The sequence below is a fragment of the Meleagris gallopavo genome, chromosome 14 (assembly GCF_000146605.3).
Source record: "Meleagris gallopavo isolate NT-WF06-2002-E0010 breed Aviagen turkey brand Nicholas breeding stock chromosome 14, Turkey_5.1, whole genome shotgun sequence".
Lineage (NCBI taxonomy): Eukaryota > Metazoa > Chordata > Aves > Galliformes > Phasianidae > Meleagris > Meleagris gallopavo.
Window position 1 is genome coordinate 3,457,868 of NC_015024.2, and position 27,476 is coordinate 3,485,343.

Sequence of the window (27,476 nt, forward strand, 5' to 3'; positions counted from 1 at the left end):
GCATTGTTTGATGTTTTGTAGGTGTATAGAACTACAGCAGATAGACTTTTCTGAAAAGCAGTACAGCATAACATATGACCATATGGTAAGTGCTCATAAGAATACAAGTTGTCTGTTACAACTTTGTTTCAAGCATGGTATTTTTACTTTTCCTTTTAGAATAACAGCTTCACAATTGGAAGTTCAATGCAAATTCATGAAAGAGTGAGATCTGGTCACTTGAATTTGCATTTCGGCAACTTTTAGCATTCATCTTATTTGCGTTAATGAATAATCAATGTGAAACAGAATGCTCTGTCTCTTAACTGATTTGAAATCTTCTGCCCCAGAATAAAATACTAATTGTTTGCATAACTGAGGAATTATGGACATGCCTTACATTATAACCTGTAGGTACTTGAAAGGATTGATGTGCAGTTCAATTTTTTGAGTCCTTTTCATATATCCATAGTTTTCTATGGAACATCCATACGTTTCATAAAGATAAAAATAAAAATGAATAACCCTTCTGTCTTTTGACTTTTATACATACTTCTGTGGGCTCATACATGTACTGCAACACACTTCATCTGGCAATCTCAAGATAAAGGATTTTGAAATTAATGTATTGTAATGTAAATCCTAAGAGGATGTTGAAAGTGATGAATAATCTCTTAAATAAAATTCTGTCTTTGTAGACGAGTGAAATGAGGTAGAACCTCTTGTTGACCTGGTATTTTATAGAATATTCTCATAGATATTAATGCATTTGGGATAAACTATTTGCTATTGATTAGATGACAACAAGTCTAAAGAATATGCAAACAAAACTATTTATTAGGTATCACCCAATAGTTGCTTTAATGAAATAATGATTTTAACCATTGTGGAGATCCATGCCTCTCCTGGGCAGTAGTACTGAATTGTCAAAACAAAAACTTTGACATAAAAATACAGATCTTTCTTCAAGACTGATCTTTCTGCCTGCAGCAGTTGTCTCTCCTTCCACTGGAATGGACTGGGGATGGCTTTTCTAGGGAACCATAGGAATACTCATTTTTGGGATACTTAAAATTATCTAGCTATCTAACAAGTTTAATAAAACAGAATTTTGGAGTAGTTTCTAGCATGTTTTGACTTCTTATTTAGTAAAATATACTACAACGTTGCAACAACATTAACATCTCAAGTACCTGTATAGTTTTAAAAATATCAGTATTGTCTGATAGTTATTTACAAAGCAGAATGTATAAAAGAAGGGCACTTATGGTACATCCTCACATTACTCCAACAGGAAAAGCTTTATACTAGATGTCTCTTCTGCTAAGATTCGATAATCAGTTTTGCACTCTGAAGGTTACGCAGTTATTGGTGATAGTGAATTTGGAAAGGTCTTCATGAGCAGTTGACTTATAAATAAAACACAGGCAGAGAGCACGCTCCTGGCATACATATTATGTAAGCTTAGAAGCAGAAGAACACATTTTTGTTTTTGGTGAGGACTTTTGATTGAGCTGCAGAAGAACAGTTGCTATGAATATCTGGTAGGAAAAAGCAAAATTTGATTAAAACTGTTTTAGCGGATCATCTAATGGACTCAGGCTCTTACAGATTATTGTTTATGCATCTCTTCATACAGTGAGGTGTGCAAATATTTCTCAGCCCTTGATTTACATTTACAGCTTTAGATAACGGAGTTGGACAGAAATGTCTCAGTTGTAGGGAAAAGCTGCTGAGCTCCCTGAGCAAAGCCTGGGGATCCTGGAGTGAGGACATGGGCACCCTTCACCTCACCACACCTGCATCAACGTTTGCTTCCTGCTCCAAGGCTCTGCACTCACTTCTAGTGCTAACAAGTGCTGCTGTGCCAGGGGCAGAAGGGCACTCCTGGTGCAAAACCATAATATTTTGTCAAAACTGTGACGCTGCCATTCTGAATATTTTTTCACATCTCTAAAATTGCATGAGGCACAAGGCTCTCTTAAGGAAGTTTAGCATCTGCACGATCACACTCTGTATGTGGTCTGTGTTAGGCATGCCTCGTGCAACCTTCAGAAATTGTTTGAGCATTTTCATAATTTAAAGCATATGCTTGGAGTATGCTTAAATCTAAGCACATGATCAAATAGTTTAATTTGGAAACGAATTGCTCATACATGGAGCTGAACTGAGTGTTAAGTTAAAAGAAGGTCGAGTGTTAACTGGCTGTGTTCTGGAAAATAATTAATTAGAGCCTGAGAAATGTTTCATCTGTCATTGTTTCATTAAATCCTTGCGTGCTCTGTGATACTAACAGGGCCACACAAAAATAAAAATAAAAAATCAAGACACTATTCATCCTCTTTTGTCATACCATGACATTGCTTAGCATTGCAGAGAGTTTTGCTTTTATACCGTGACCTCAACAAATGAAGGCTCCGAAGGCCTCTTGTCAGGCTCTTTGAAGTGCACAAACCTTTAAAGGTAGGCATGGAAATATTGAACAAAAAACTCTTTTTCATTCCATCTGAAAGAGAAGAAAATGAAGCACTGTGTGCAAATGTTCAAAAGGTGCTGTAAGAGATGCGGAATTTTGTGAAGTCCTGGTACTCTTTTGTGCCTGTACTGTTTTGGATGCTGCTATCTGTTAGGGTTATTCTCCTTGCACCTTCTACAAACCTGGACAAAATATGATGCCATAATCCTCATCAACAAAAACTAAAAATTTAAGCTGCCTCTAATCATTTAACAAACAGCTTATTCTTTAGTAATATGCTGCTTGCTAGGAATTTGACTCTGCATTGAAGGTTACTGATTTTGTCGACTTAATTTTCTATTTGATATTTGCAATTGGTGTTAAAGGTTACACCATAGAAGATGCTCTGGATTTCTGAAATCACATTTATGATGAGTTATTTAATCAGTGGAATTATTTGAAGGTGTTTGAAAGTAGTGTGTGCTGCTACAGTTGTGAAGGAGTTGGTATGAAGTGTAAAAGGCACCTTGAAGAAGAATAGGTATTAAAAAATAAAGCTGGAAATCTAAACAGAACTGTGGGATGCTAAAAACGTATGTTGAAAATCGAGAAAGATCCCTAGGTGAATGCTGCCTATTGGTGTGGCAGCTACATCTGGTGATGGTCTGAATTGTGGCTCTTTAAAGTGCTGCGTCTGTGTCGTAGATCTTCTGATCCACAGCTCCAAATGTCTCTGTCAGGTCCCTGTGTGGATGTGTATTTAGCTGCTGTGCTCCCTGCTGGGCAGGGCACTTCTTGTATCGTCTTAACATAGAAGACCTTCCCAGGACAAGTGTTGTAAGATCCTTTTAACCATCAGAAATGACTGCGAAGGACCTTCAGCACATTCTCAGGTTTATCTGCCTTTCCAAGCACATGAAGCATTTTGCTGTACACATTGCCCTGCATGGAAATGGGACATCCTAGTAAGGGAGAGAAAAATTGAGAAGTTTCTCTTGGTAGCTCCAATCTTAATTATCCTTCCTACTATTGTACCCATGTATAGAAAAGAATAGAGAATAGAAACACCTTTATTTTTCACAGGCGCAGTGTTGTTCACGTACAACATAAGAATGACTGGGAATTTGTGATAGTGTATATGAAGTCACTTGGCCAGTAGGTCTTTGCTGAGAGGTGGATGTGAAAAACACTTCAAGGCTGCGTCCTGAGGTTAGTTAAGGAGACAGTCCACTGATCCTCAGAGGTGCATTCACAACTCTATCGCAATCAAAACCCTGGCCTAGATGCTTTAATGAGCATCTGATAACTTATTACGTATTCAACTTCCACGCGGTGCTTCACATATTTGTTGTTTGTCTGTCTCATGACCTTATTTGTGGGATAAAGGTGGCAGTGAACATGGAAATTATCCTAAATACTGTGTATATCTGAATGGGAAGAGCAAATGAATGGCACTAGATAGCAATGTTTATTGTGTCAAGTCTTTGGGATGTCATTTATATGTAACTACATCTAATTAGTGCCATTCAAACCAACTAAAATGACTCCAAAGCAGATGCCAGTTGTTGCAAGGGATGTGCCCGGATACTTGTCATTTTGTGTAGTCAACTGGCACTTAGAGCACTGACAACACTTTAATATTAGAGATGGAAGAACGGTTTCAGTATTGGTGCTCACAATAATTCTTATTAGGGAACATTCCTCTTAATAAAATGTAATTAGGAAACTGCTGCTTCTCAAATGAGTTACCATTCCCTTGGGTCTTGGTTACTCCTGATGAACACTAACAGCTTAAGTTTCCTCCTTCCATGCCATCTCTAAGGTGCACAGTGCTTTAGCCTCGCTCGGAGCGGAGTGGCATAACATGACATTTCAGTATAAGAAGGAAGGTCTCTTACCTGAAACTCTGGAATATGCTTTTTCTTTCAGAATGTACTGAAAAAATAGAATGTTAATGGCTACCTCAGCCTAAGTTTTGATATCTAAGCCAAGCAGAATAATTCAGTAATGATTTTGTTTTTGATTTGAATACAATTTATAAGCATAATCAAAGAGCAGTGTGGCTTCATGCAATTTGACATCCAAATAGCAAGGCTTCACTTTGTAGTGATACTCCCCCCACCCTCTAAAATTGCCTTTTACTAAATTAAGACTCTCCAGGAGGCTGACACTTTTTATTGACTGAAGCAGCAGCCGTACTGCAGTGATGAACCTCAGAAAAAGCAAAACATTTCTGTGACTGCTGCAAATTTTGGAGGAACAATGGAAATGATCCTCTTGGTATTGCTAAGAAACAGCCTTCTGGCTTTTATAGCAATTTTCTCAGTGATCACCATAACACACTGCAATGGGGATTTTGATTTTAAAACTAGTAATTTTGGATGCTTCCCTAATGTAATTTAATTTGCTGCTTTTCACAGAGGTATTTAAAGCCACACTCAGAGGCTGCATTTGCCGAGATAGTGATGAGGACAAGCCTAAATGGGATTCTAACTTTAGGTACTTGCAGCTGTTAGGCCGACAGTGGTTAGCATAGAGGTATGCTAGTTGCGGATGACCCCAAATGCCAGTGGGATTAACCTCCCTGCCTCATGTCTCCTTTGTCTTGGTTTCTGTGTAGGCTGTAGCAGTGGTAATTTCTGTGCATCCTGATGTCCTACAATCAGACCGACTTCTGATTAATTTTTCTATGCTGCAGTCTTATACCCACGTTGAAGGAAGTCCTCCTGAAATACAAGTTCACTTGATAACTTTAATAGCACTGAGAAGTATAGATTTATTAAAGATGAATTTCAGAAGAATGGTGGTATTTGGATATTAATACTTCAGAAAGTGTTATTAATATGGAGCCTTTGCTTTGTGTCAAGGGGATTTCCTTTGTTTCAAAGGAGCTATGCCAGCTCTTGAGAACTGTGTGTCCAAATAGTTGCAGCCTGATTCAGGACCTGTTTTTGTTTGCCCTTGTGCATTTCTTAGTCTCATCTGGCCATACTGAAAACAGATTTCTGTTTCAAATGCCTATAATAAGAGGGAAGTATGAAGCAGAAGTTGATAAGATACTGCTAAGCACTGAACAGAGCATATTAAGGTTACATTTTCATGTAAACCAGGCGTACTAAAGTTATTTCTGTGGCATGCTCCTAAATTCCAGGCAGTTGGCTTAGAATTCATTTGTAAACAGGTTTTGTAGACAAGTCAGCACTACTGAGCTCTGAGTCTCAGCTACAGAGTTCACCACAACACTGACCATGGCTGTTGTGATGGGCATGAGGGAGTGCTGGCTCCGTGTTGAGCTCAGGTGGACATCTCTAGATGACGGAGCTTGGAGGCAAGTGGTCTCCCTTACTGATAGGGCTTTTAACACACTCATGGAGACACAGATCCATCACTTAGCTTTGTGCTAATTTGGGTTCTTAGGATGTCTGTTTGGTAATGAATGTAGCAGCTATTGCTTTGAGTTCTGTTCTTTTGTACAAAATAATTTTAAAAAATGACATACATCTGTGCATGAAACATTAGTTATTTCAGTAAATAATAACTCATTCAATGGTATTTGAGTGAATAATGCTTTTTGAAATGCAATTAATGGCAGAGACTCTACCAGTGGAGTAGATGAAAATTTCTCTAAGATGCTCTTTCCAAATTATTACTTCTGGGGGTAAATATAGACAAAGAAGGCATTTTATGGTAGTCATATTAGATTTTGTCATAAGGATGGTGTCTTCTGCTTGCACATCAACTTTGGACACAGTGCAGAAGCTTCAGGAATAAGCTGTTTGCATAGCTAAGCTGTTCTCCTTGCATCCTCTGTGCTGACATTAGGGTTCACTTGAAAGGGGTCACATGCAACAACCCAGCTATTTGGTGGCTAAACCAGAAATATTTCTGTGCCTTTTTGAAGCACATCTGTGTGCAAGAGAAGTTTTTTATATACAAGAGTCTTTCATATATGATTTTCCTAAGATGCAGTAAATCCTGACATTCGGCTGACAGACCTATTTCTGCTTCATGAGGAAAAATTCATTCCTGGCCCAACTCCACTGAAGTTAATTTCTTCGATAATAAATTTGGCCCAGTATGTCAAGTATAAACTTCACTCACTTGTGTTCACAGAGATTAACTCAACAGCATCTTATGTATGCCCAAAATAATTAGTTTATTGTCTCTTGAGGTTTATTTAATTAATTTAAAATGCTTTCCATTTAGGAGATACTGCGGAAATAGGTCTGTTGCAGATAAGGCAGACTATAGCTATGCCCTCAATCCTGTGCGAGACTTGTGGGAACGAAAATACTTGGGTAGGAAAAGTCATGTCATTTTCCTCAGGTGTGTTCTCTCAGTCCTTTTAATGGAATCCCAGCGATCTCAGATGCTTTGGTGTCTTCAAATATATTCAAATACATATTGTTTTACATTTTAATAGTACTGTGCTTCCTCTGATCAGCTGAGAACCACTGGAATACTTTTTGAAATTTGCTACAGCTTCAGAGAGGATAACTTATTTATGGGGAAGTCTTTCTGATCTGCAGTCAGACACTGAATTTTTAAAGGGAGGGTATGTGTCAGAAGCTAAATAATTAAGATCCATGCCTTCTCAGCATTTTATTTCAAATATTAAATATTACATAAGATATTTTTCCCAGTGGAAAACAAGCCTTTAAAGCAATACAACCTTGGTCAGAAAATCACTGTATTGTACAGTTAAATTGGTACATTTTCAATTTGATAAATAGTTCAAAAAGTTCTTGAAATATTCCAGCGTTCTACAATAGTGATTCAAAATGTCCCTGTTGAGAAACGTGGTGATGGAATGCTGTGACTTTGATGTATGTTCAGTTTCAGATGCCCAAATTGTGATAGCTGTGAAGCTCCAGGTCAGCTTGTAGCAAACCGTGTGCTGTGAACTCACACGGGCAGCAGAGCCCAGGGCAGGGCTTGCCTTATTCAGCTCCCCTAGACCTGGTGAGCACACCTCTGTGCGCAGCCGGTGAGGAAGCGGGTAACTCGCCAGATGAAATGCAGCCATTAAAATCCTTCTGTTGTGAACCACTGTCCTCCGCTGGAAGGAATTAAAACTGCACAGGTTCTTGTCAAGGCCTCCACTGCAAACAACGGTGGGTCCTTTGCTTGGAGAGCTTGCTGGCAGAGCACTGTGCTCTGTTCCTGCTTCCTTCCTGATTCTCTTAATGTGATCACCTCGTTTAAAAGCCACCCAAGGCTTTCAGTGCTTACAAGTAGTTTTCTAACATTTTCCTGTGGTTTATAGATGCATTAAACCCGTCTGACATGGTGCCTCAAGAAGCAGGTGTGCCAACATTTTCTTCTCTAGCAAAACGTGCTGGCTCCAGGAGCCCAGGGAAGTTTCCACCTGGCTCGGGTTCCAGTGGGCTTTGCTTACCTGATCTGCAGCAGCTGTAACACTACCTGGCACAGAGGCAGCGTGAGCTATATGAGTGCACAGGAAGTGAATGCTGCTGTCACTTGCCGTAACTTGTCATCAGAACTGCTCAGCATTTTTATTTTGGTAAACAACTTGGAAATTTCTGGTTTCCATGAGAAATCTCGAGATGACTTGGGCAGGCACAGAGGCAGGAGCTGGTGCTACTCTCTGGCAGTGATCTACATCAACTTCCATAGGCTGGCTGTAGGCACAGGCTGCTGCCTATGGGGTGGAAAGCCAAGGCATCAGGTTCAGCTGCTGAATTACTCTCATTTAAAATTGTACTTGTGCTTTTGCAATTCTTTCCAAAAGGATGTGGGGGTGTTAGAGCTGAGCCGGTGTCTGACTCCTGGTTGGAGCCATTTCCCCACCTCCACTCCAGCTCAAGCCCTGCTTTCTCCCCCTTAGTTGAGTATGAAATGATTGGTTGACAGAGGATCAAGATTAATGCCAGCACATTCTAGAGAGCTTGCAGTTTTTCAGGAGCGTTTGACACTGCTCTCACAGAGCCCCTGCACCTCTGTGGCTGCTGATCAGCATGGACACTGGATATCAGCCCATGTATAGCCCTGCAGAGCAGTCAGTGTGTCTGTAACCCACCCTGCATCTTCTGTGGCTTTGCAAAGTCTGCGCTGCAATAGAGGGAGCTGTGCAACAGAGCTGCCTGTGGCTGAACCTAACTGCCCCTTAGTCTGCATGTCCCTAGCATTTAGGGATCTTGTCTTTCCAGGCATTGCTGCCTCTTCACACCTGAGCACAGTTTTCTTCCTTAAGTTTGCAAATCAAAGCTTATGAAAAGTTTCTTAAGTGTTGCATTTCTAATGGAAATGTTGAACTTGAATTGGTCATTCAAGAACTGCTTATAAGTGGCATCTGTATGGGGATGTGGGAACTTAAGCCTTTAATAGAGAATTTATTTCCCCTATAAATAACATCTTTATATTCTTTTCCATTTCCTTTGTTTTCCATTGTGGCCTTCACCACAGCAATCTGCTGCAATGAACACTAATTACATGAGGGAGTATTTGCTTTTTGTTTTATTATATCTTTCTAGATTTCTTTTTTTTTCTTTTTTGGCGGTAATACCCAATGTAAAAGATTCCTAGAAACTTGACTCCCCATTTCAAAACATCACTGAGGGTTATGAGTGTTCAGCTGCTGCAGAATTTGGACTTTCTTCTTTCAAGATTGGAAGTTAGTGCAGTGAAGTCTAATAAAAGTCAATAGCAATTTGAGTTTTGACCAAAAATATTTTCTGCCTTGTTACTGACTGGAATGGTAAGAGAGCCAAGGAGAGGCGTTTGGCAGGCTCTCTTTGTCACTTCTTTTGTGTACAAAATGCAGCTTGTCCCCTGAATGGAGTGAAAGGGGTAGAATGGGCTGGGTCAGAACGTTTTTATCTACTGAAAGATTGCAGCGATTGTTTGGTGTGTGCTATGGAGTTACTGCTGCTCAACTCTGCATCCTCATTTTTATGTTCAGCTTGTAAATTCTTAGGAAATGAGATTTGGCCAGAGCCCAAAACTTAAACTTATTAAATTAGCTTATTAAGACCTATGCAATAAAAGTAAAAATGTCATATGAAGATATTCCCAGATATTTGGACCATAACTGCACAGGAAGAAAAATTTGAAGTGAGCTTTACTCAACAGATCTTTAAAGTTGGATGTGTTTCTTTGGGGTTTTGTTATAAACAATTTGCTTAATTTAATTTTTGAGCCAGTTTTGTAAGCAGCACGGGCAGAATGGACCATCAATTTCCATGTCAGATGCAGAATTTTGCTTTGCAGAGTTTATTTTTATACAGAACTGTTAATTACCTGTATCTTTTGAGAAAGAAAATAATGTATGAATGTACAATTTATGAATCATCTTAGTCATGCAGGACAGTCTGGTAGCTTTTAAGTGCATCTTGTTTTTTTCCTTAGCTACTTTTTTGAGATCTGTAAGGGTATAATAGAAATAGCATTGATATCCCCTTGGGCTACTGTATCTCAAGGCAAATCTGTTTGTTTATGACTTGTTCCTTCTGCTTAGAATGCCTGGACTCTCAAAGTAATAAGTAAGGCTCGTTCTGTAATTGTAACTATGTAAATTATTTCACTTAGTTCCTTTTATATGAGCTCAGAATCTGATCTAACAGTAGTTAGCACTATTTTTAAGTATTGTTCATAATGGTTTGGAGATTTATGGTACCTGCAGAGGCTCTCATGACTTCACTGGATGGTTTGGCATCTGTACCAAGGATGAGAAGGCTCAGGCAGATGCGCTTGGTTGGTTTGTACTCAGTCCTGCTCTGCTCACATGGATTTCTGAAGACTTCTGGTCAGTGGGAACCTGGGAATCTTCTCCAGAACCAGTATCATTTTAGTTCCTGTGGTCTGTTCTGAGGTCCAAGCACAGTCTGCAGGGAGAGCAAAGAGGCAGTGTATCTTGGAATAAGCTGTATTTTCGACAAGATTTCTATTCAAACTCCTCTGAAAAGTTATCTGGGAAGATACACATTACAAACCAGATGATACCTGGACTTCTATTTTAACTAATTTTCTTAACGTTAGGCATAAAAATGTCGACATGCAATAGTTAACTAAAAGAGGAGATAAAGGCACACAACATCAGGAAAATATCTTGCAGAAATAACAGTTGGGGAACACAGTAATAGAGGCATGTTTGCTTTCTAATAGTTCAGACTAGCCTGTGACTTTTGTATAAAAATATTTAATTAAGTCAAAACATAGCAATCTCTGTGGTATGTTGCTGTGCTTTTTTTTATGTGTGTTGCAAACTGCCAAAAATGCCTGGGATTCATACTTTTTGCTAGTCTGCTGATGATCAAAAAAATTGGGAGGCCAGGTCACTTATACTTGTGTTGCAATTCAAGAAAAAGAGCAATGATGAAATTCTACCATTTGTTTTTTGAAATATTGGTCTTCCTGATATAGAATTTTTATGTTTCAAAAGTGAGCACAGGCTGCAAGCACCAGCTCTTCATTCAGTCTGCTCAACAGCACGGTTATTCAGTCTGAAATGAGAATTACTTGGAGATACGTGTAGTAGTGCAGGGGTGGGGAAAAAACAAACCACCAAAGAAACCCCATCGTGTTTCAGATATTTCCACAATTGGTTAAATCCCTGTCCACACGTAAGTTAATTTCTCAACTACACTCCATAAGTCAGTTTTATTTATTTTCTGACAGTATTTAAAGATAATGCTTTTGTACTTATCGTTCCTAGAGGTCTCACATTTTTTTCCAGATCAGAAGTTTTATGGCATGAAGAGATTCAAAGTAAAAGACCTTTAATGCACTCTCTTGTCTGCGTATAATTTTAGAAATAACTGGAAGGTAGATTACATTTAATTCTCTCAAAGTTTCAAAAGCAGTTATATCCTTTCTATCCAATGAGCCCTCAACAGCAGAAGTGCCAAACTGAATTCCACGTGTCCATAAAAATAGCATCTTTATTCACCCTCACTTTTGTGATTCATGTTATAAATGTAAGCCTTAAATTGGGCAAATGTTTCCTTCTATTGCTTGTCCACTAATTCTAGCTGGACTGCAATAGATTTCAGTATTAGATTGGTTTGCTGATGACAAGCCACAGAAGCTGTGTGCTTGCGGAAAAAAATTTCATCCAACATAACCCATACATGGCAATTCCATTCTCTGGAGACACGTTTTCACCAGAGACTCCTTTAATTCAAAGATACAGTCCCAACTTGGATTAGCATAGCTTTAAAGAAAAAGAATGCACTTAACTGGTTTTTGCTGTGCATACATATCTATTGAGTCGAACCCAGAGTTATTAACTCAGCTTTGTTTCACGTTTGTATTCAATGTTCAGAGTTGTAATTTCCACCTCCCTTGCATCATCACTGTGGTATTCCTGGCATTTTCCACATTTGTATATGTTCTGTCTCTGTGTATAGAAAGTGATAATTATGTGAAAGACATAAGTTAAGCAAGAACAAACGCTTCTGATTTATGTCGTGACATTTATTGTGTAAACTCTCATGTACATTTGGTTTTTCTACTCTTGCAGAGCTAAAACTTATGGAGATTTGTGAGAATTCAGACATCAGAAAGGGTCAGGAATTACCCTACTGCTAATAGCTGAGCACTGTGTTATGCAAACATGCACAGGCAAAGAGCGTGTAGCTCCGTTTGCTGTGAGGATAAACAATCTTTGCTATGAGGATAAACAGAACCTTTTGACCATCACTGGAGTTTGTACAGGCCATTAAGATGTAAACCTATGGTTACCATGGAATGATATTTTTAATTTCAGTCCTATTGGTAGCACTGGTGATGGAGGAGTTAGGAGCCTGTGAGATTGCAATTAGGTGCTTGAAGGTGGTGACTGTAGGCGCCCTCTGATTCCTGGCTGTTTGTTGCCTCTGGTTTTCAGTGTCAGCATAGCTGTTTGTCTAACTGTGCAAGCAAATAGAGCTGGAAATGTTCCCAGCTGGCTCAGGAGCTGCCCTTAGGGTTGGGCAGAGGAAACAAGGTACCTTCCACTTGGCTTTTCAATGTTTCCTAAATTTTAGCAAAAATTAGTGAACTCAGATATCCACAATGACTTGTACGTAGCACTGGCCTTGCCAAATTGAGATGTAAACTGTTTACTTTTTCAATATGCTTGTGTTCTGTTGGTCTCCAGTTATGATTCAGATCCCCACTGTGCCAGGTGGTGGACTAATGTCTAATCATCGTTTATAAACATTAGTGGGCATCCAAGTGGGAGAGAATATAGGAAGCTTAGGTGATAACCACACCCATCTCAAGTTATTAACGTTTATTGGGAAACAAACAGTCTAATGACCATGCATAATTTTCAGGTGAAAATGTTCCAGAAAGCTTTCCCTGTTATGCTTGTAACTACAGCTTCCAGACATCGTGCCTGATCTGTATGAAGGCAAATTCCAGATGTAATTTTCCTATTCAAATAAATGTTCATGGTCTACCATAGCACAGGAACATTTGGTCCTCTTTTTTATACCACTGTGAAAATTATATCCCAAACTTTCAATAAATACAGTACAGTAGTAAAGGGGTTTCTTTCTGAAGAGCAGACATCCAGCTGGTAACGTACTGATGTGGTACGTGAAGAGGAAAGAAGCCTGCAAACAGCTAAATTACCTGCCTGTTTGTTATTTTCTCCTAATGCTTGTATGATTCAAATGCTTCCCGCTGTACTCCTTTTCCCCCTTAAATGGCTGATTGTAAGGGGAAAGCTTTGCTGTATGATTCTTTTCCTACACACAAATGAAATTGTGTGTTCAGGATGTGTGTTTGAAGCCAGGAAAATTAAATTGTGAATATCTTTTTCTTTTTTTTTTTTCCTCCCCCTTCAATAGCAAGAACACTTTGATTGCATGGTGTTCCTTCCTCATGCCCCAGGAATTTGCTGTCCCTTGCACAGAGATGTCCCTCCATGCTTAGCTCTGTGTCACTCAGCTCAATTTTCTGCCAGTAAAATGAGTGCTGTAGCGGAGTGAGTCATGGCTGCAGAAAGCCATTTCAAGGGCAAGTCAAGGGTGTTGAAGGCAGCAGCTTGATAGTGCTGGGAATCAGGACCAGTTTGACTGTCTTCAGACTCAAGGAATTCCACTTTGTGAAGCTGAGGCCTCGATAGAGAAACCAGAATCTCTTCAAATTGGTTAAAGCAAAATCTTTGGATGCAGTTTCCTGCTGAAATTTTGTAATTGGGTCCTATGACTTTGCACGAAGCAGCATTACATAAAGCACAGCAGATGCAGGCCAGATTTAGAGGGAGAAAAAGCAGTAGAAAAACGTATCATAGCAGTGAAACCATAGCAGAGGAATGAACATAAAGATATAGTTTGCAGAGTCAGGGGATTCACGTAGAGTCTTAGAAACCATGTCAGCCAGGCATTGGCACTTAAAAATAATGTTTAATGTGACTTTAAATAAGATATAAAATTGCATCTTTTTGCTGTGACATCTTCATCCTAGCAAATGTGGCGTGCTGCTGTGGTGGGGAAGGGAGGTGCCTGCATGCATAGCTGTGGGGAAGGGCTCCCTGTGTGTGCAGCAAGCACTCGGCAGCATGCCTGTCCTGAACCTTCTGATCAGCCTGCTCCGAAGTCCTAGTGAGGGAGCTGGGGAGTCCAACATTTAACCTAAATACACCTTTTCTTTGGGGGTGGGGAGGGGTTAGTCTGTATTGTTTTCAGTTAGGAGTAGATGCATTAGTTGCTGTATTTTTTTATTGAACGTGCTCATGTATATTGCTATTGAATAACTTTGTAAAGATAAGATACAAGCATGGTAGGTGGACTGGACTGATGATTTTGCATCAGTTGATGTTGTCACCCAGGTTCTCCATACATTGTCAGAGGAAACATATTTCACTGATCTGACGTTTTGATGCAGGTGAGCACAAAAGCATGTGTAATCTCTGTGAAGCATTATCATGTATGTTTTCATTGGTACTGATAACAGCCTTAGTTTTTGCATACATCACTGTGACTGTGTGTAAACAAGAGTGTGGTAGATATAAAAAAAAAGCATAGAATAAACCTGTGGTTTTATAGCATTAGAATTATGACAAATTAACAAACTGGATGAATTTTCAAACTGGCTCATTTTCAAGACCCAGAACGTTTCATCTTAGGTCACTCTTATCAAATTCAGCATGATGCAGGATTACCATTTCATGGCAAATCAGTCCAGCCCAGAAGTAGGGGGAAAGGTGACGGGATTGAACATAATTGGTACTCTTGTCAATGAATTGCTCAGATATCAAGATCTGAATGAAATTGTAATCCCTTCTCACTTTTACCAGACAGGTCTAATAGGTCAGAGTTTGGTAGGTCAGCGTAGAGGGAGCTTGAGTTACCTGTCCTAGGCTGTATCAGTCCTCCGAGCTTCAGCAGCCAGTGAACTTCATATGCACTAAGCTTAATTGCAGATAAAGACTGACAGAAACAATGCTCAGGAAGTTAAAAGATTAGTGCTGTCTTCTTATGTTATGTAACCTGTTTCCATAATAACAAGAATTGCTCATTTTTCCAGTAAGTTCTAAAATCTTGAGAGCATGTATGCAGTGTAATATTGATACTAGGTATTAATAGTCTCACGTAATAGACTTCCTTTTGATTTTTTTTGTTGGATTCTATTTTTTGTAATCATTAAACAAATAGAATATTTTTCTTGAGATCTTCTGAGATCTGCGTAGTGGGCAGTGTTTTGTTTCCATAAAAGAGCTTTTCTTGAATGTCATTCCTAAGTCTGCAGTGAACGTGTACATAGTATGGCAGAGCCATCTAGGAAAGCATCAGTTCTGACAGCATATGAGTATTGCAACATACTGCACTTTAAAAATGTTATGTATTTGGTACTCACGCTCCTCATTTGAATAAATAAATACAGCTGTGTAGAGCTAAGAAACAGCTGTGGCCCAGAAGATACGTAGTGTCAGTAAAGAAGTTTCAGAGAGGAGGTAGTGAGCGGTAGAAACTGAGAGGGAAGAAGGAAGAGCTATCTGATATTTATCAGAGGCATTGGTTTCTTTGAGATAAAACAAAGGGGAAAGTAAGGAATGTGAAAAAGTATACGAAGGAAAGAGAGAAAATGTGCAAAATGAGCTTCAGGAAGAGGAAAGGACGTAGGAGGCAAAAAGAGAAACAGGGAAAAATATAAATAAGTTTAACAGAAGGCATAGAAGAATTAGGGCAATAGAGAGAGGGAGGGGGGGAAAGTCTGCCTTTGAGTGTCCTGAATGTTTCAGCCTGACCGTTTGGTTCATCTCTGCTCACCACTTACATAACCTGTAGAAAATAAATGCATGCTCAAGATGTCTGCCTGAAAGCATCCTTAGCCCTACTGTTCATCTCGCTGAAAAACATTTCAAGGGGTTTGCCCTTTCTATATTAATCAACATTATTAATATTATTTGTTATCAGTAATGTTTAAACTGATGATGTTCTCTAAAGGTTGCTAAAGCAGACTTAGAAAGTTTCTGATTTTCGTGTCTTTATCTCTTGTTTTGTGTTAATGTGTGCCACGCTTAAGGGATGTATTAATGAACCTTTTTTTTAATCCTGCAGTGACAATCCTCTAGGCCCAGTCTCTTCATTAATGAATAATGATGGAACAGAGTAGGCAGTTGGGTCATTTTATCCTTTAAGTGAGATGAAAAGACCTGAAAAGACTGCTGCATTGCAGCTATAAACAAAATGGTTGCACAGTTGACAAAGTGCTTTTGAATCATGCTCTGCTTTTCTGGAATATTCCCAGTTATTGGAAGATTGCCAATTTTCCCAAATGTTTTTGCTATGGTTGGTAGCAACTTATATAAATCTTTGGCCATCCCACCTTACCATGAATTTGGACAATACATTTTGTATGAGGCAGAAGCCAGACAAGAAAAAAAACAAGCATGAGTAAAGACCTATGGAAAGAAAAGCCCATTCTAATTTTGGTACCTAGAGAGAAGCATATGAAAATTAAAATACAGTTTTCGGTTAGTTATGGAAGGGGATAAACTAACAGCTCTAGTTAGGCCATAAACATTTTAAATGCTTCTGGGATTTCTTTTTTTCTCTGTCTTCAGTGGCATGCAAATGGGTGTTTGAGAACACTCTTAACTAAAATGTACTTTCAAATAAAGAAATTGTCTGTAGTGTAATTTTGACAACTGCATCTTATCCAGTATCTGTGTATTGTTTTGTAATGGCTGTTATTAACTCGAAAGTCCCAGAGCTTTACTTGTTAACTGAACTAATAGAGATTTTACATGTGTACAGACAAACTGTACTGGTGTCTGCTGCCATCAGATGCGTTTCCTACAACTGGCCTCGAGATCCTTTGCTCTTTCACTTTGACCTTTAGACTAGAGATGAAGACTGTTCATGCTCTTAAGATGGACTGCACGTAACGAGTCCATAGACTGCACTTGTCTTTTAAGGTGAACTCCAAATTATGAGAGACCACTCCATTAATACAATAGCTGGCGCATAAGAAAAAAATTGTCGCGTTTCTGCCGCTCTGCTTGTATGCTCACATCTGTAGTTGTGTGCACACCCTCCATGAGGTAAGAAGAGATTTAATGGAGTCCTTAAGCAACTACTAACCAAATATATGTCTCTGTGTTAAATCACAATAGTGCCTGGAATTCTGCCCAATTTTCATATAAGAAGAAATCTCATTTTGTTACTTCTCGATTTCTCACTATTCTTGTTTCTCTTATGTACAAAAATTTTCATCTAATTTGCTAAAGAAAATTGCTGTGTTCTGCTGTATGATGTATGGCTTCAGCTCCAAATAACTGTATTGCTGTAGTTGTGGCGTGAGGACGTATTTGTCTTTAGCAGCAGCTTTGAAGCTGAGGTGAAAGTGGTCCAAATCAAACTCAGTCTAAGGGATTTACTTATTTTCAGCCTGTGGATTTATTTTGGAACATCTATTCCTGATTAACCGCTATGGATTAACTCTTTGTATGGATGTTTTTGTTTTGGATTAAGAGGGACCCTTCCCGGTTGAGCTAGATTAAGCAAAGCAATGAATTAATGGGCTGGAATTAAAATCAAATAGCTAGCACACTGTAAACATAGGAAACCAGTATGCAGTGAAAGTTAGGCCATAAATTGAATAACCAACTTCTAATTTGAGATTTCATATTAAATAAAAATTTAAGCTTCCAAACATTTAGTACAGGTTAATTAATATCTGTAGGGTTTATTGGGCAGCAATAAGGAAATGCCATTTTTGTTTACTTGCTGAAGTTGCCCAAGGCTATCGTTAGTATAAATTTGATACTTCTCTTATTATACAGTTTGATTTTTTTATTTCTGCTAATGTGTCTAAAACAAATTCCTAAGCATTTGTAATGTGAGCACCTCTCTGCCAGAGCTTTGATGCAGAATTGCTGTATTACCTTCTCTTGGAATTGCCCTTACCAAAAAACGCTCAAGGTTTTCAACTTTTCAAGCCAAGACAAAATAGAAAAAGTCATTCTTAACATAAAGAATGCATAAATATTATGATCTAGCAAATCAAGAGATTTTAATTCAAATCTGTTTAATTTTGCTGCCTCCTCGAACTTTCCCAAAATGGCTGAAGTTGGAAGGGGACCACTTGTGATCATCTTGTCCAGACCCTGTGCTTCAAGCAGGGTTACCTCGAGTACATTGTCCAGGATCACATCCAGGCAAGTTTTGAGTGTCTCCAGAGAAGGAGACTCCACAACCTCTCTATTTCTTTATACTTGAGCAATTTTCAGCGCTTTTTTGGATTTCCCAACCTCCACATAGAATCCTTTGTATCTCTAAGATGTTTCCCACTTCTCTCATCAGTGAAAAATGAGGTCTGGGTGCGGAGTTGCCTTTTTTCAGAAATCTCCCAAGGTGTGCCCATGCTGCACGCTTCTCCTTGTCTGGTGCTTGCCCCTGTTACCTTGAATTCCCAGGGGTCTGAGCTGACTCTGTTCAGATGCTGTAGTTAACTGGATGTCCCTCCAGTTGTGTGGGAGGGTTTCCACTTCACCCCAGCCAGAAGATGCGAGATGAGATGCAGGTCAGCGTCTCAGTTTTCTTCAGAACATACTCAGTATATACTCAATAAATAGTGGAAAGCAGGTTAGTGAGATTTACCTATTCCTCCACAATTCATCTGTGGAGAAAATTTAGGAGCGAACATTGGTTAAGACTTGAATATTTCTATTAAGATTTGATACTGAAGTGGAAATGGTTTGCTCTGCACAAAAATACCTGCTGTCCTTGACTAGTTCTGTCTTACACTCTTACTGCAGCTGGTGACTAGGAGCTCCTTCCTTTGCAATTGTACTTACTTTACAATTTAATTTAGTATTTGCTTTGTACTTGAAAATAATCCGGAGAATTTCATTAGTGATTATTGCATTCAGATAAGGTTAATTATACTGAGGGATAATCAAGGTGATTGACAATATATGCTTCATATTGAGAGAGTCTATTCTTTGGGCTTTTTAATGTGCTAAAATAGGAAAAGTCTGTGGGTGTTGTGTTCCTAATGGAGTGCTATTGCATGTGGATACATGAATAAAATAATGCCATATCCTACACAACGCTTTGGGATTGCTTTGGTCACCATTTGTATTTGCTAGTCATTCACAAGTCAGAGTCAAGAAAACTGTCACTTCTCACACTATTGAAGAGAAAAAAGCACATTTTATTATGCTTTACAAACAGCTAAGAATCCTTTGAAGGAATAACATCAATTTTGTTCAGATAGTACCATCAGCCCAACTAAATCACTGCTGCTGACCCTGTGCTCTGCCCTGCTGCTCTTTTCACCCAGGAGCTGAATTAACTAATTACCAGTAGGCTGGAAGGTTTTGAGACTTCTCTTCACATCTTTTCTTAATGCATTTAGAAAATGGGACAATAGGGAGCTATTTGGACTTGCTTTGAAATACCGGTGTCTTTTAAAGTTGACTACATATCTGTGTTGTGAGATATTCAGGCGTTGGATGAAACTTTACAGCTCCTGTCATTTTTACTGTTCCTTCATGTTTATGTGGTGCTTAGAAGAAAGGTAGATGATGATCTTAAGTGTGGGTCCCACTTGTTTTGAGCATGGAGATGGCAATGCTGCGTGCAGTGCAGTGTTATGTAAGTAGCAGGGAGCTCATGGTGTTTGTGCTGTTTGAGATTTCAAAGGTCCAACTATTCTAAGACTCCTGGGCAATGGGAGTAGTGCGTTGGGATGCTCAAAATGCATCTTATTTTCTTACCATCTTCTCACAAGTTGAGCATTGTGATTTTAAGTGACATCATTGTCACATGCAGGAGCAATAGCAGCATTTCACATTGCTTGCAGATGGTATAAAGATCACAGGACTCTTTTTCTTCAGTGTTCTCTTTTTTAGGTACCTTGAATTCTGTCTCAGATACACGGCAGCTTAAGATAAGCTATAGCAAGCGCTCTGCCTCTCGCAAAGGCACAGCTTGAAGCAAGTACAGTTGCTGTGCAGCTGACGAGCTGACGCTGCTCACAGGAAAAGCAGATGACACTGACAAAGATAGCAATGAAATTAAGAGCTGCCAAGTAGCAGCGCTTGGAGGTAACACCTCAGAAAAACACAGCTCACTGCTATCTGGTTTGTTTATTTTTTTTAAGTAAGGGTGGGAGGGGAGAGAATCATGCTGTAGAAGCTTAACAAAGTGGGTTTTTTTTTTTAGGTGTTTTTATTTTGTTTCCTTAAGGACATCACAATAATATGTGTTTCTTGTTTCAGAACTTTTCAGATTTTTGTTTCGGATTTTTTCCGGTGTTATTTATCTAAACATATTTTAAGTTATTTGCCTTAACCTACAGGTTCCTGGCCTGATCTACAAAAAACCTCTTTTCCATATTATTGTTGTGATGACAACATATGTTAAGCTATGTCACCGTTTGCCTTTCCCTCTGGTATCAGTGTCAGGACCTGAGGGAACAGCGCGGAGCTGCCGGGGTGCTGGGAAAAGGTTCTGCACTGGCGGGCAGTGGGCACGGCCCCGAGCTGCCAGAGCTCAGCTCTCATAACTAGGGTTTGGATTTTGGGTGGTACTGTGTGGAGCTGGGAGCTTGGTGACTCTAGTGCATCACTGCCAACTCAGGATATTCTGTCTTCAGCTGTATTTGAATTTCATGGTCAAACGTTCACAATTTCTGAAACATTGCATTTACGTGTATATGCTTTAATTGTAATGTTGTACTTGCAAAACTTCAAGTGATTTGAAGTTGCACTGTGATTAAAAAAAAAAAAGCGAAAAAATCACTTTTTAATCTTTGTGATCAATTTGTGGATGTGGTAATTCTGGATTTCTTTGTTGAGATGTTACTTAATAGCAGCAGTGCCCACACTCAGTGTCACTAGCTATTGACTGTAAGAATAGGCCTGGGCACACGGGCAGTTGGAGATGTTGGAATCACCAACTGATTTCAGGGACTTTTTCCCTTTTCTGTCATTCCCATGATTACTGTCAGTAATACACATGAAGTAAAGAAGGGAATTTTTTTGTAGAGGTCCAGTGAGAGTGATGGTAAGTGGTTATGAAGATGTGTTAATTACAGAAGGCTTTCAACTTAGTTTTTTTTATGGGCTCATTTACTTGCTGCTCTTTTTCTTGGCTGAACTCTTGGGTCTCTTCTGTTAAGCTAACATGGTTGCTTTTCTCTGCAATTACCTGATTCATGTTAGTGCTTTTTCAGCATGATACTACAGGGTAGGCAGTGAGTGCTGTTGTAAGATATGCTCGATGTAAATATTAAGAGCAAGAAAAAGCTTTCAAGTGATCTGGAGCAGTCATAACTCAGCATTTTAGCAGTTTGTTTTTGAATGGTATTTCCCTTATACTTTCTATCAGCTTCATTGAAGTAACCACATTTTGTGCAGTACTGAAACTAATGCCTTTATTGCTTTTGTTGCACCTGATACTACCTCGACAGAACAAAAGAAGAACATGTGAGATGCACAGAATGAGACGTGTAAATGGTGCAATTATTACTGACTGGAGTAAGAGTTGAAGAAATGATTTCCAGTGGAATTTTCTTCCTTCTCGACATCTGTACTCCCACTGATATCACTACTTCAGTAAATAAGAAATCCTAATTAATTCCTGTGCTTTTACACTGGACTGTAACTCTTAATGAACACTTTATCAGCCTTCGTAAGAACTTTTTTGGTGTCATTTTAGGCAAGGCAAAAAATATTGTCCATCTGTTAGGATTCAGATCTTGCCTTTAATACGTGGTGTCTTGTCTGTTGCCTTGATGGGAATGCCCTGCATGTAAGTCTGGTTTTTAGATTATTATGAAATTGCATATCTGAAATATGGCTTTCAGATATGTGGCTTTTAAGTATTTGCAGTCAGTATTGAAAAAAAATTTCAGTGTTGTTGGTATCAGTTATTGTAGGTAAATTATTTGTTCCTGTTTAATAGCTTCTTCAGAGAAGAGAAAAATAAATGCATGGATGGTAAATGAATTAAACTTGTCTCTGAGTATTTAGTGTTTCCTGGAAATAACAAAGACTGCATGGTATCTTGCAGCTGATAGTAAATCAGAAATCCTAGGAGATGGGCATTTACTGCCCTGAGCTGCCACCAAATTGTCTGGGGCAAGAACTGCAGCCTTTCTCTGCCTTGTAAAGTTGGGATATATTTACTTATCCATTTCTTTGCATAGGAGGAGAATGAGAGAGAGAAACTCATTGTAGAAAGGCAAGTTGTTATTGTTTGTCTGTTCCTAGTATTTACATTAGAGGTATCAGTATGTAAGCAAACACATTAAGTTCTTCATTTAGTTTATTTAAAAAAAGAAACCAACACTGCCTAACAACACCACCATGCATGGTTTTAGAGATGTCTCTGTAGTTGGTGTGACTTCAGAGTTATAGTTGTTGATTGCAACTGTAATAATAAATATGTTTATGAGGGTAAAGCTTGAAGCTTTATTGATGCTGAGGGGTGATCCCCCCGCTGCAGCTGAGGCCACTGGAGAACTCCATAGGACAGGACAGGCTGATTTGGCTGGTGGTTGCTGACAGATGTGAAGAGGAGGATGGTTACTGAGGAGATGAAGGGGCCTTTAATTCATTTAGTGGTTCTGTCACCTCTGTGCACCTCTCTGCGTGCTGGCTGGTCAGCTCTGACTGTAAAACATTTGACTCAAGGGGATTCTAAATCATGTAAAGGCCTGCAGGCAGCACGGCCAGCTGGGCTCATCAAAGTAGCAGCATCAGCAGTGTAAGGCTTACAGGACATGTGCTGGATGGTTTATGATTCCAAAGGCTTTTAAATTCTAGACAAATTTCTTACAACTTATGTAAGCAAATATAAGCAGGTGATATTAATGAAAGCAGGTAATGAGATTAATTATGCTTTGCAGTCAGCTTTGTTGTTTTGAGATTAGAAGAAAGCAATTATCCACTGAGGTGAAATTCACTGGTGGAATTCAAATTCAGCTTGGTGGAACCAGTAAATGTTTTCCTTCAATACTCTACTACTGGCAGACTGGCTTGTCTTAACTGGTTTTAAGATGGACTAATCAGATGCAGTACATTGAAATTCTAAGAATTTTTCAAGTAAGATATATGGTAAAAGTCGGATGAGATGGAGCAATCCATTATATGTGTGAATGTATTCACTTTGTCTGATGTCTTTGAGTATAAAGATATACACATATCCTGCCATTGCCAGTAAGGCAGGTAGTCTAATGCAGTCGATGTATGTTCTTTTGGCATACCTGGTACCAAAGCAGGTGTTTGTTTTGCTTAGAAACCCTTTAAACCAGTGTCATGAACACTTCATGATCTATTAAACTGTAGTGTTTAAGACAACTGATGTTGCACTACAATGTGTTGTGCTTGATGATGACATCATTATACATAAGAACATAAGAAGAAGCCTTTGATCAAAACCGTAACAATAATCACAGTTCACTGCCTGTGGTTCCTTGCCTTGTCCAGTTTCTTAGGTAAGGAGAGTTGTGAAAGGAAGATCTCTGAAGCTAAATCTGCTGGTTACTAGGTACTCATCTAAATTTTACTGAGCGATTTCACTCTGAAGATAGCACTTTGTAGATGGAAGCAAAAGAGAAGAGGGCCTGTTGTCACATCCAGCTCTGTCAAGAGAGAGAAGAAAAGTAGTACCTAGAAATTTGCTCCCAAAGCCAGAGAACAGAATCCCATAAAAAAATGTAGAATAAGATTGTGAGTTTGACTTCTGTGTATTAAAATAGTAGTAAGTGAGCTAATATTTCTGATTCCTACTGGATTTCAGAGCACTTACGTAAGAGCTATAGATGTCAGTGGACCTGGGCAGTGGTAGCAGTGGTAGTGGCAGGGATGATTTCAGACTTGAATGAGACATTATTGGAAGTGGTAAAACAAGGCAAAGAAAGTTAAGATGAAGTATCACCTTGGTAATTATTTAGTTTTTAGTTTCTGTGAATGTGGAGGTACTCTCATGCTAAGAAATGCTCACCAGTTGAGAATGGAGTTTGCGACTAGGCTGGGAGGAGCTTGGGAGGAAATGTAGGTCGGTGTTAGCAGAGGAAGTATTTGTGCGTGTTGTATTTAATTGTCTGTAGAGTTCACTGTTCAAATAGTTGTGGGTTGGGTTTTGTTAACGTGGGTCTTCGTTCCATAGTTTAAGTGGATGTGAACCATTCTAACCATTCTCTTAAGCTTTACTTTTTTTTTCTCCTGAATTGTTGCTTCAGTAGCAACGTGATTTTGCTGTTTTGCATCATCAAAATCATCCTGTTTGTGATGCTGCATTTGGTTGCAGTGGAGATGATTGTCAGGAGAAATATAATTTTTCAGGAAGCATTAACTGGTTTTATATTCAGTGTTCAGTAACTGGCAGTTGTAGATAAGGAACAGAAAAAAAAAAAAAACATTAATTGTTGTTTCTCCAGATTTCTAATCTTTCTTTCCCTTTGAAACAGCAACAGTTAAAATAATAAGTAAATCTGTTACAAAGGCAAGCTAGATGAAAGAAGAAATTAATATACTGTACATCATAGAAAAGATTTTCTATGTAATCACATTTTTCTCCTCCTCAGATTTCAGACAAATTTTTGGGAAAAGTTTTGGAAACAAGCTTTGTAAAATTATTTAAGTGCTTAATGCATCAGTAGTCAATGTTCACAGTATTTACTAAACATATGCATCCTATTTGTGGATAAATTTAATACAAAAACTGCATAATCACTGTAAAACACTTTGGCCAAGCAGAGAAATGTTTTATAGCCTCAACATACAAAAATATTTTTTTTAAAAATTATCTTTGTGTGGACACATGCATTTATAACCAGCCAGTGTGTGACTTACCATCGTATCAAATACAGCACTGAATGCAGGAACACATGAGTTCTGAAGTCAGATAGAACCAATATCTCCATTAAATTTTCTAATCCCCACTGATTCTTATTTACTTCCTGAGATGTTTTGTCTCCTCATATAGAAATGATATTTCCAATTGCTCTCATCTGTGCTATTGTTTCATTATTGTCACAGCAGTCAATACATAGATTAAGCGACGAATGGAAAAGAAAAAAATATTCAAGAACAATAATGAAGTCAGTATGTGTAATAAAGGGAGGAGAAAAAAGCAAATCTAGCAGCAGGAATGCCATCTCCTCGTTAAAAGTAATGGCGAGGACAGATGTCCACTTGCAGCTCTTGCTGTGCTAATTGACGTTTCCACCATCTGTACTGCTCGGCAGTGGGCGCTCACTGGGAAGCAGCGCTCTACAGACCTGCCTGTGCAACAGAAAGCGTGAGTGACCTCCAGTCCTCTTCAAGCCACAAAGTTTGCCTTGTCTAAGACACCTTTAGGACTACCTAAAATAACGTTTCTGATTAAAACGAAACAGATTCTTTGAAGAGATAAGGAGTGCCCCTGTATACCTTCTGCTGACATAGCACTGAGAACTAATGGAAGCTTTTGCAAAATAAACATCTTTGCCTTAGATTCCCAACTCCCTTAGCTGTATCTCTGTGTATAACATGGACTGCTCTGTGTATTTTGTAGTCCCTTTCTGACGTATTATCTCTGCAGTAATGCTTGGCATCGTTATGATGTGCCTTTATCACTGGTCTTCAGATTACTTCACGCTCTCCTTTCCTCTTGCTCAATAAATACAGGCGTTTGTCAGTTTCTGACATTCAGAGGAAAAAACAAAAAAAGCTGAGTAGGGTTTTTAGAGTGATAGCCAGTCCTCAGGAGGATGGAAACCTTTTGATTAGAACTGAACATTGAATTTCATTTTCCATCATTTCTAAATAATTTACATGAAAATAAAAGTTGTAATTAAAGAAGAAAGAGTAGGTAATGTAATGTAGGTTATGTAATCTATAATCTGGAAGATAACGTTGGACATAGATGCTTTAGGCCCCATTTAGTCCTCAACCTTATAGTATCTAAATGTCAAGGTCAGTGAACAGTTTTTGTGTTAGGGAAGCATGAGCTCTTGGATTTCTTTGGAGTCCTCTCCAAAGAAATGAATGTACCTATAAAATACTTCTGTGTGTGTTAAGATCAGTACTGTAGGGCAGGATGTATGCTTTACTGTCAGGAGGCCGTGTATAAGCATACTTCATGAAATGGTGAATCCATCATATCTAGGTAAATGTAATTAGGATCGTTCAAGTGTATGTCCACTATTTCCTGCGCTGCATCACCCATCCCTGTCGTGCTGTTGAGTAACCAGTCATGTGCTCACCTGCCGGAGCTGGCCCACTGCTGTGCACATATGTTCCATGTTGGAAAATAATCCTTTTGCAGGTGCTTTTTTCTTCTGCTTCCCAATATGTCTGAGGTCTCTCTGTTTCAGACATGTTTTGTGTGTCTGCTTGTAGATGCATGATACAAAGATTTCTGTTCAAAATTGCTACACTCTCAATGTTGTTAATTTTTTAGAATTTTCCCCTTAACATATGAAGTCATTGCTGTATTCTGGATATGCTTTGGGGAAATAGTACAAATTGTGCATACCATTTTTAGTGAAAAGCCTGTTTTGTATTCAAGGGCTTTGCAGCCCTCTGTAAGCTGATTGAACTGGCTTTGTTTCGTTTCTGCTAAAGGCTTCTCACTGCGTCACATCCCATCAGGAGTGAGTGGCCTTTCTGATCTCTCATGTGCATTGTCCTAACTTCTGTGGTCTGCACTGGTTCACAGTGCAACTACACAAATGATTTACTGTCTGCAATTCACATTTCATGGGGGCAGAGCCTTTACCCCACATTGGACGCTGAATGGGAACTCATGGAGGAGCTGAGAAGTTTGGTGTGTGATTGTATGAATCATGGAGATGGTCACATTTTATAGCAGCTGGAACCTGTCTGTTGTAGTCTCACTCTGCAGTAGGTACTGCAAATTAAATTGGGTGAGGTAATAATAACTACAGCATGCCTTTATCTGGGAGAGGATAGTGTTTCTGAGAAGCTGAAGGTGAAATGAAAGTTTGATGAGTTAGTCAAGAGCCAGGAGCTACACAGCAGTTGTAATTATATACTTCAAGTGAAAGGTGAGTCAACGGCTTTGGCTGTATTATGGCAGGATTGATACGTTCAGAGAAGCATCGCTTTAGGCAATTAGGCTAGTGCTGGGTACTTTCATCCAGCAGGTATTTTACTGCCATGCATCTGCTGCACTACCAGGAACGGCTGCACCAGTCCTGAATGGAGGAGATGCAGAGCTGAGTGCTGTTAGCATGTTTGGATCCTCACTGCTTCTGTTTGGCATCTTGGGGATCCTTGTAACAGGGCTTCCTGTTCCTAATGGACCCACAGGAGTCAAGGCTCTTAGAGGAGAGGAGTTACCCTGAAGTGCATGAGGAGGGGGGATGATGGGAATCCTTACAGCGTGGGATGGCTCTTACTCTCATGCAGGAACCTTTGTAGCCCTCTGGGGTTCACCTATTTTCATTGTGTCAGCTCAGTGTGAATAAGCATGACTAATTTTACATCGCTAATTACATTCAAATCTTACAGGCTGTAAATGTTCCAACTGGTATCAAATCTGACAGATACCTGTGACCACTTGCTCTGTTGCTGTTCTTTATGCTTCTTCTTCTGCCCTAACATTTGTATTTTGTAGCTTTTTTTTTT

General features: G+C 39.1%; 1 protein-coding gene across 9 annotated transcripts in view; it reads left to right on the top strand.

Annotated features, from left to right (window-relative positions):
* Positions 1-27,476, top strand: part of ATP2B2 (ATPase plasma membrane Ca2+ transporting 2) — a 363,788-nt gene that overhangs the window by 217,844 nt on the left and 118,468 nt on the right. The window lies entirely within an intron of this gene.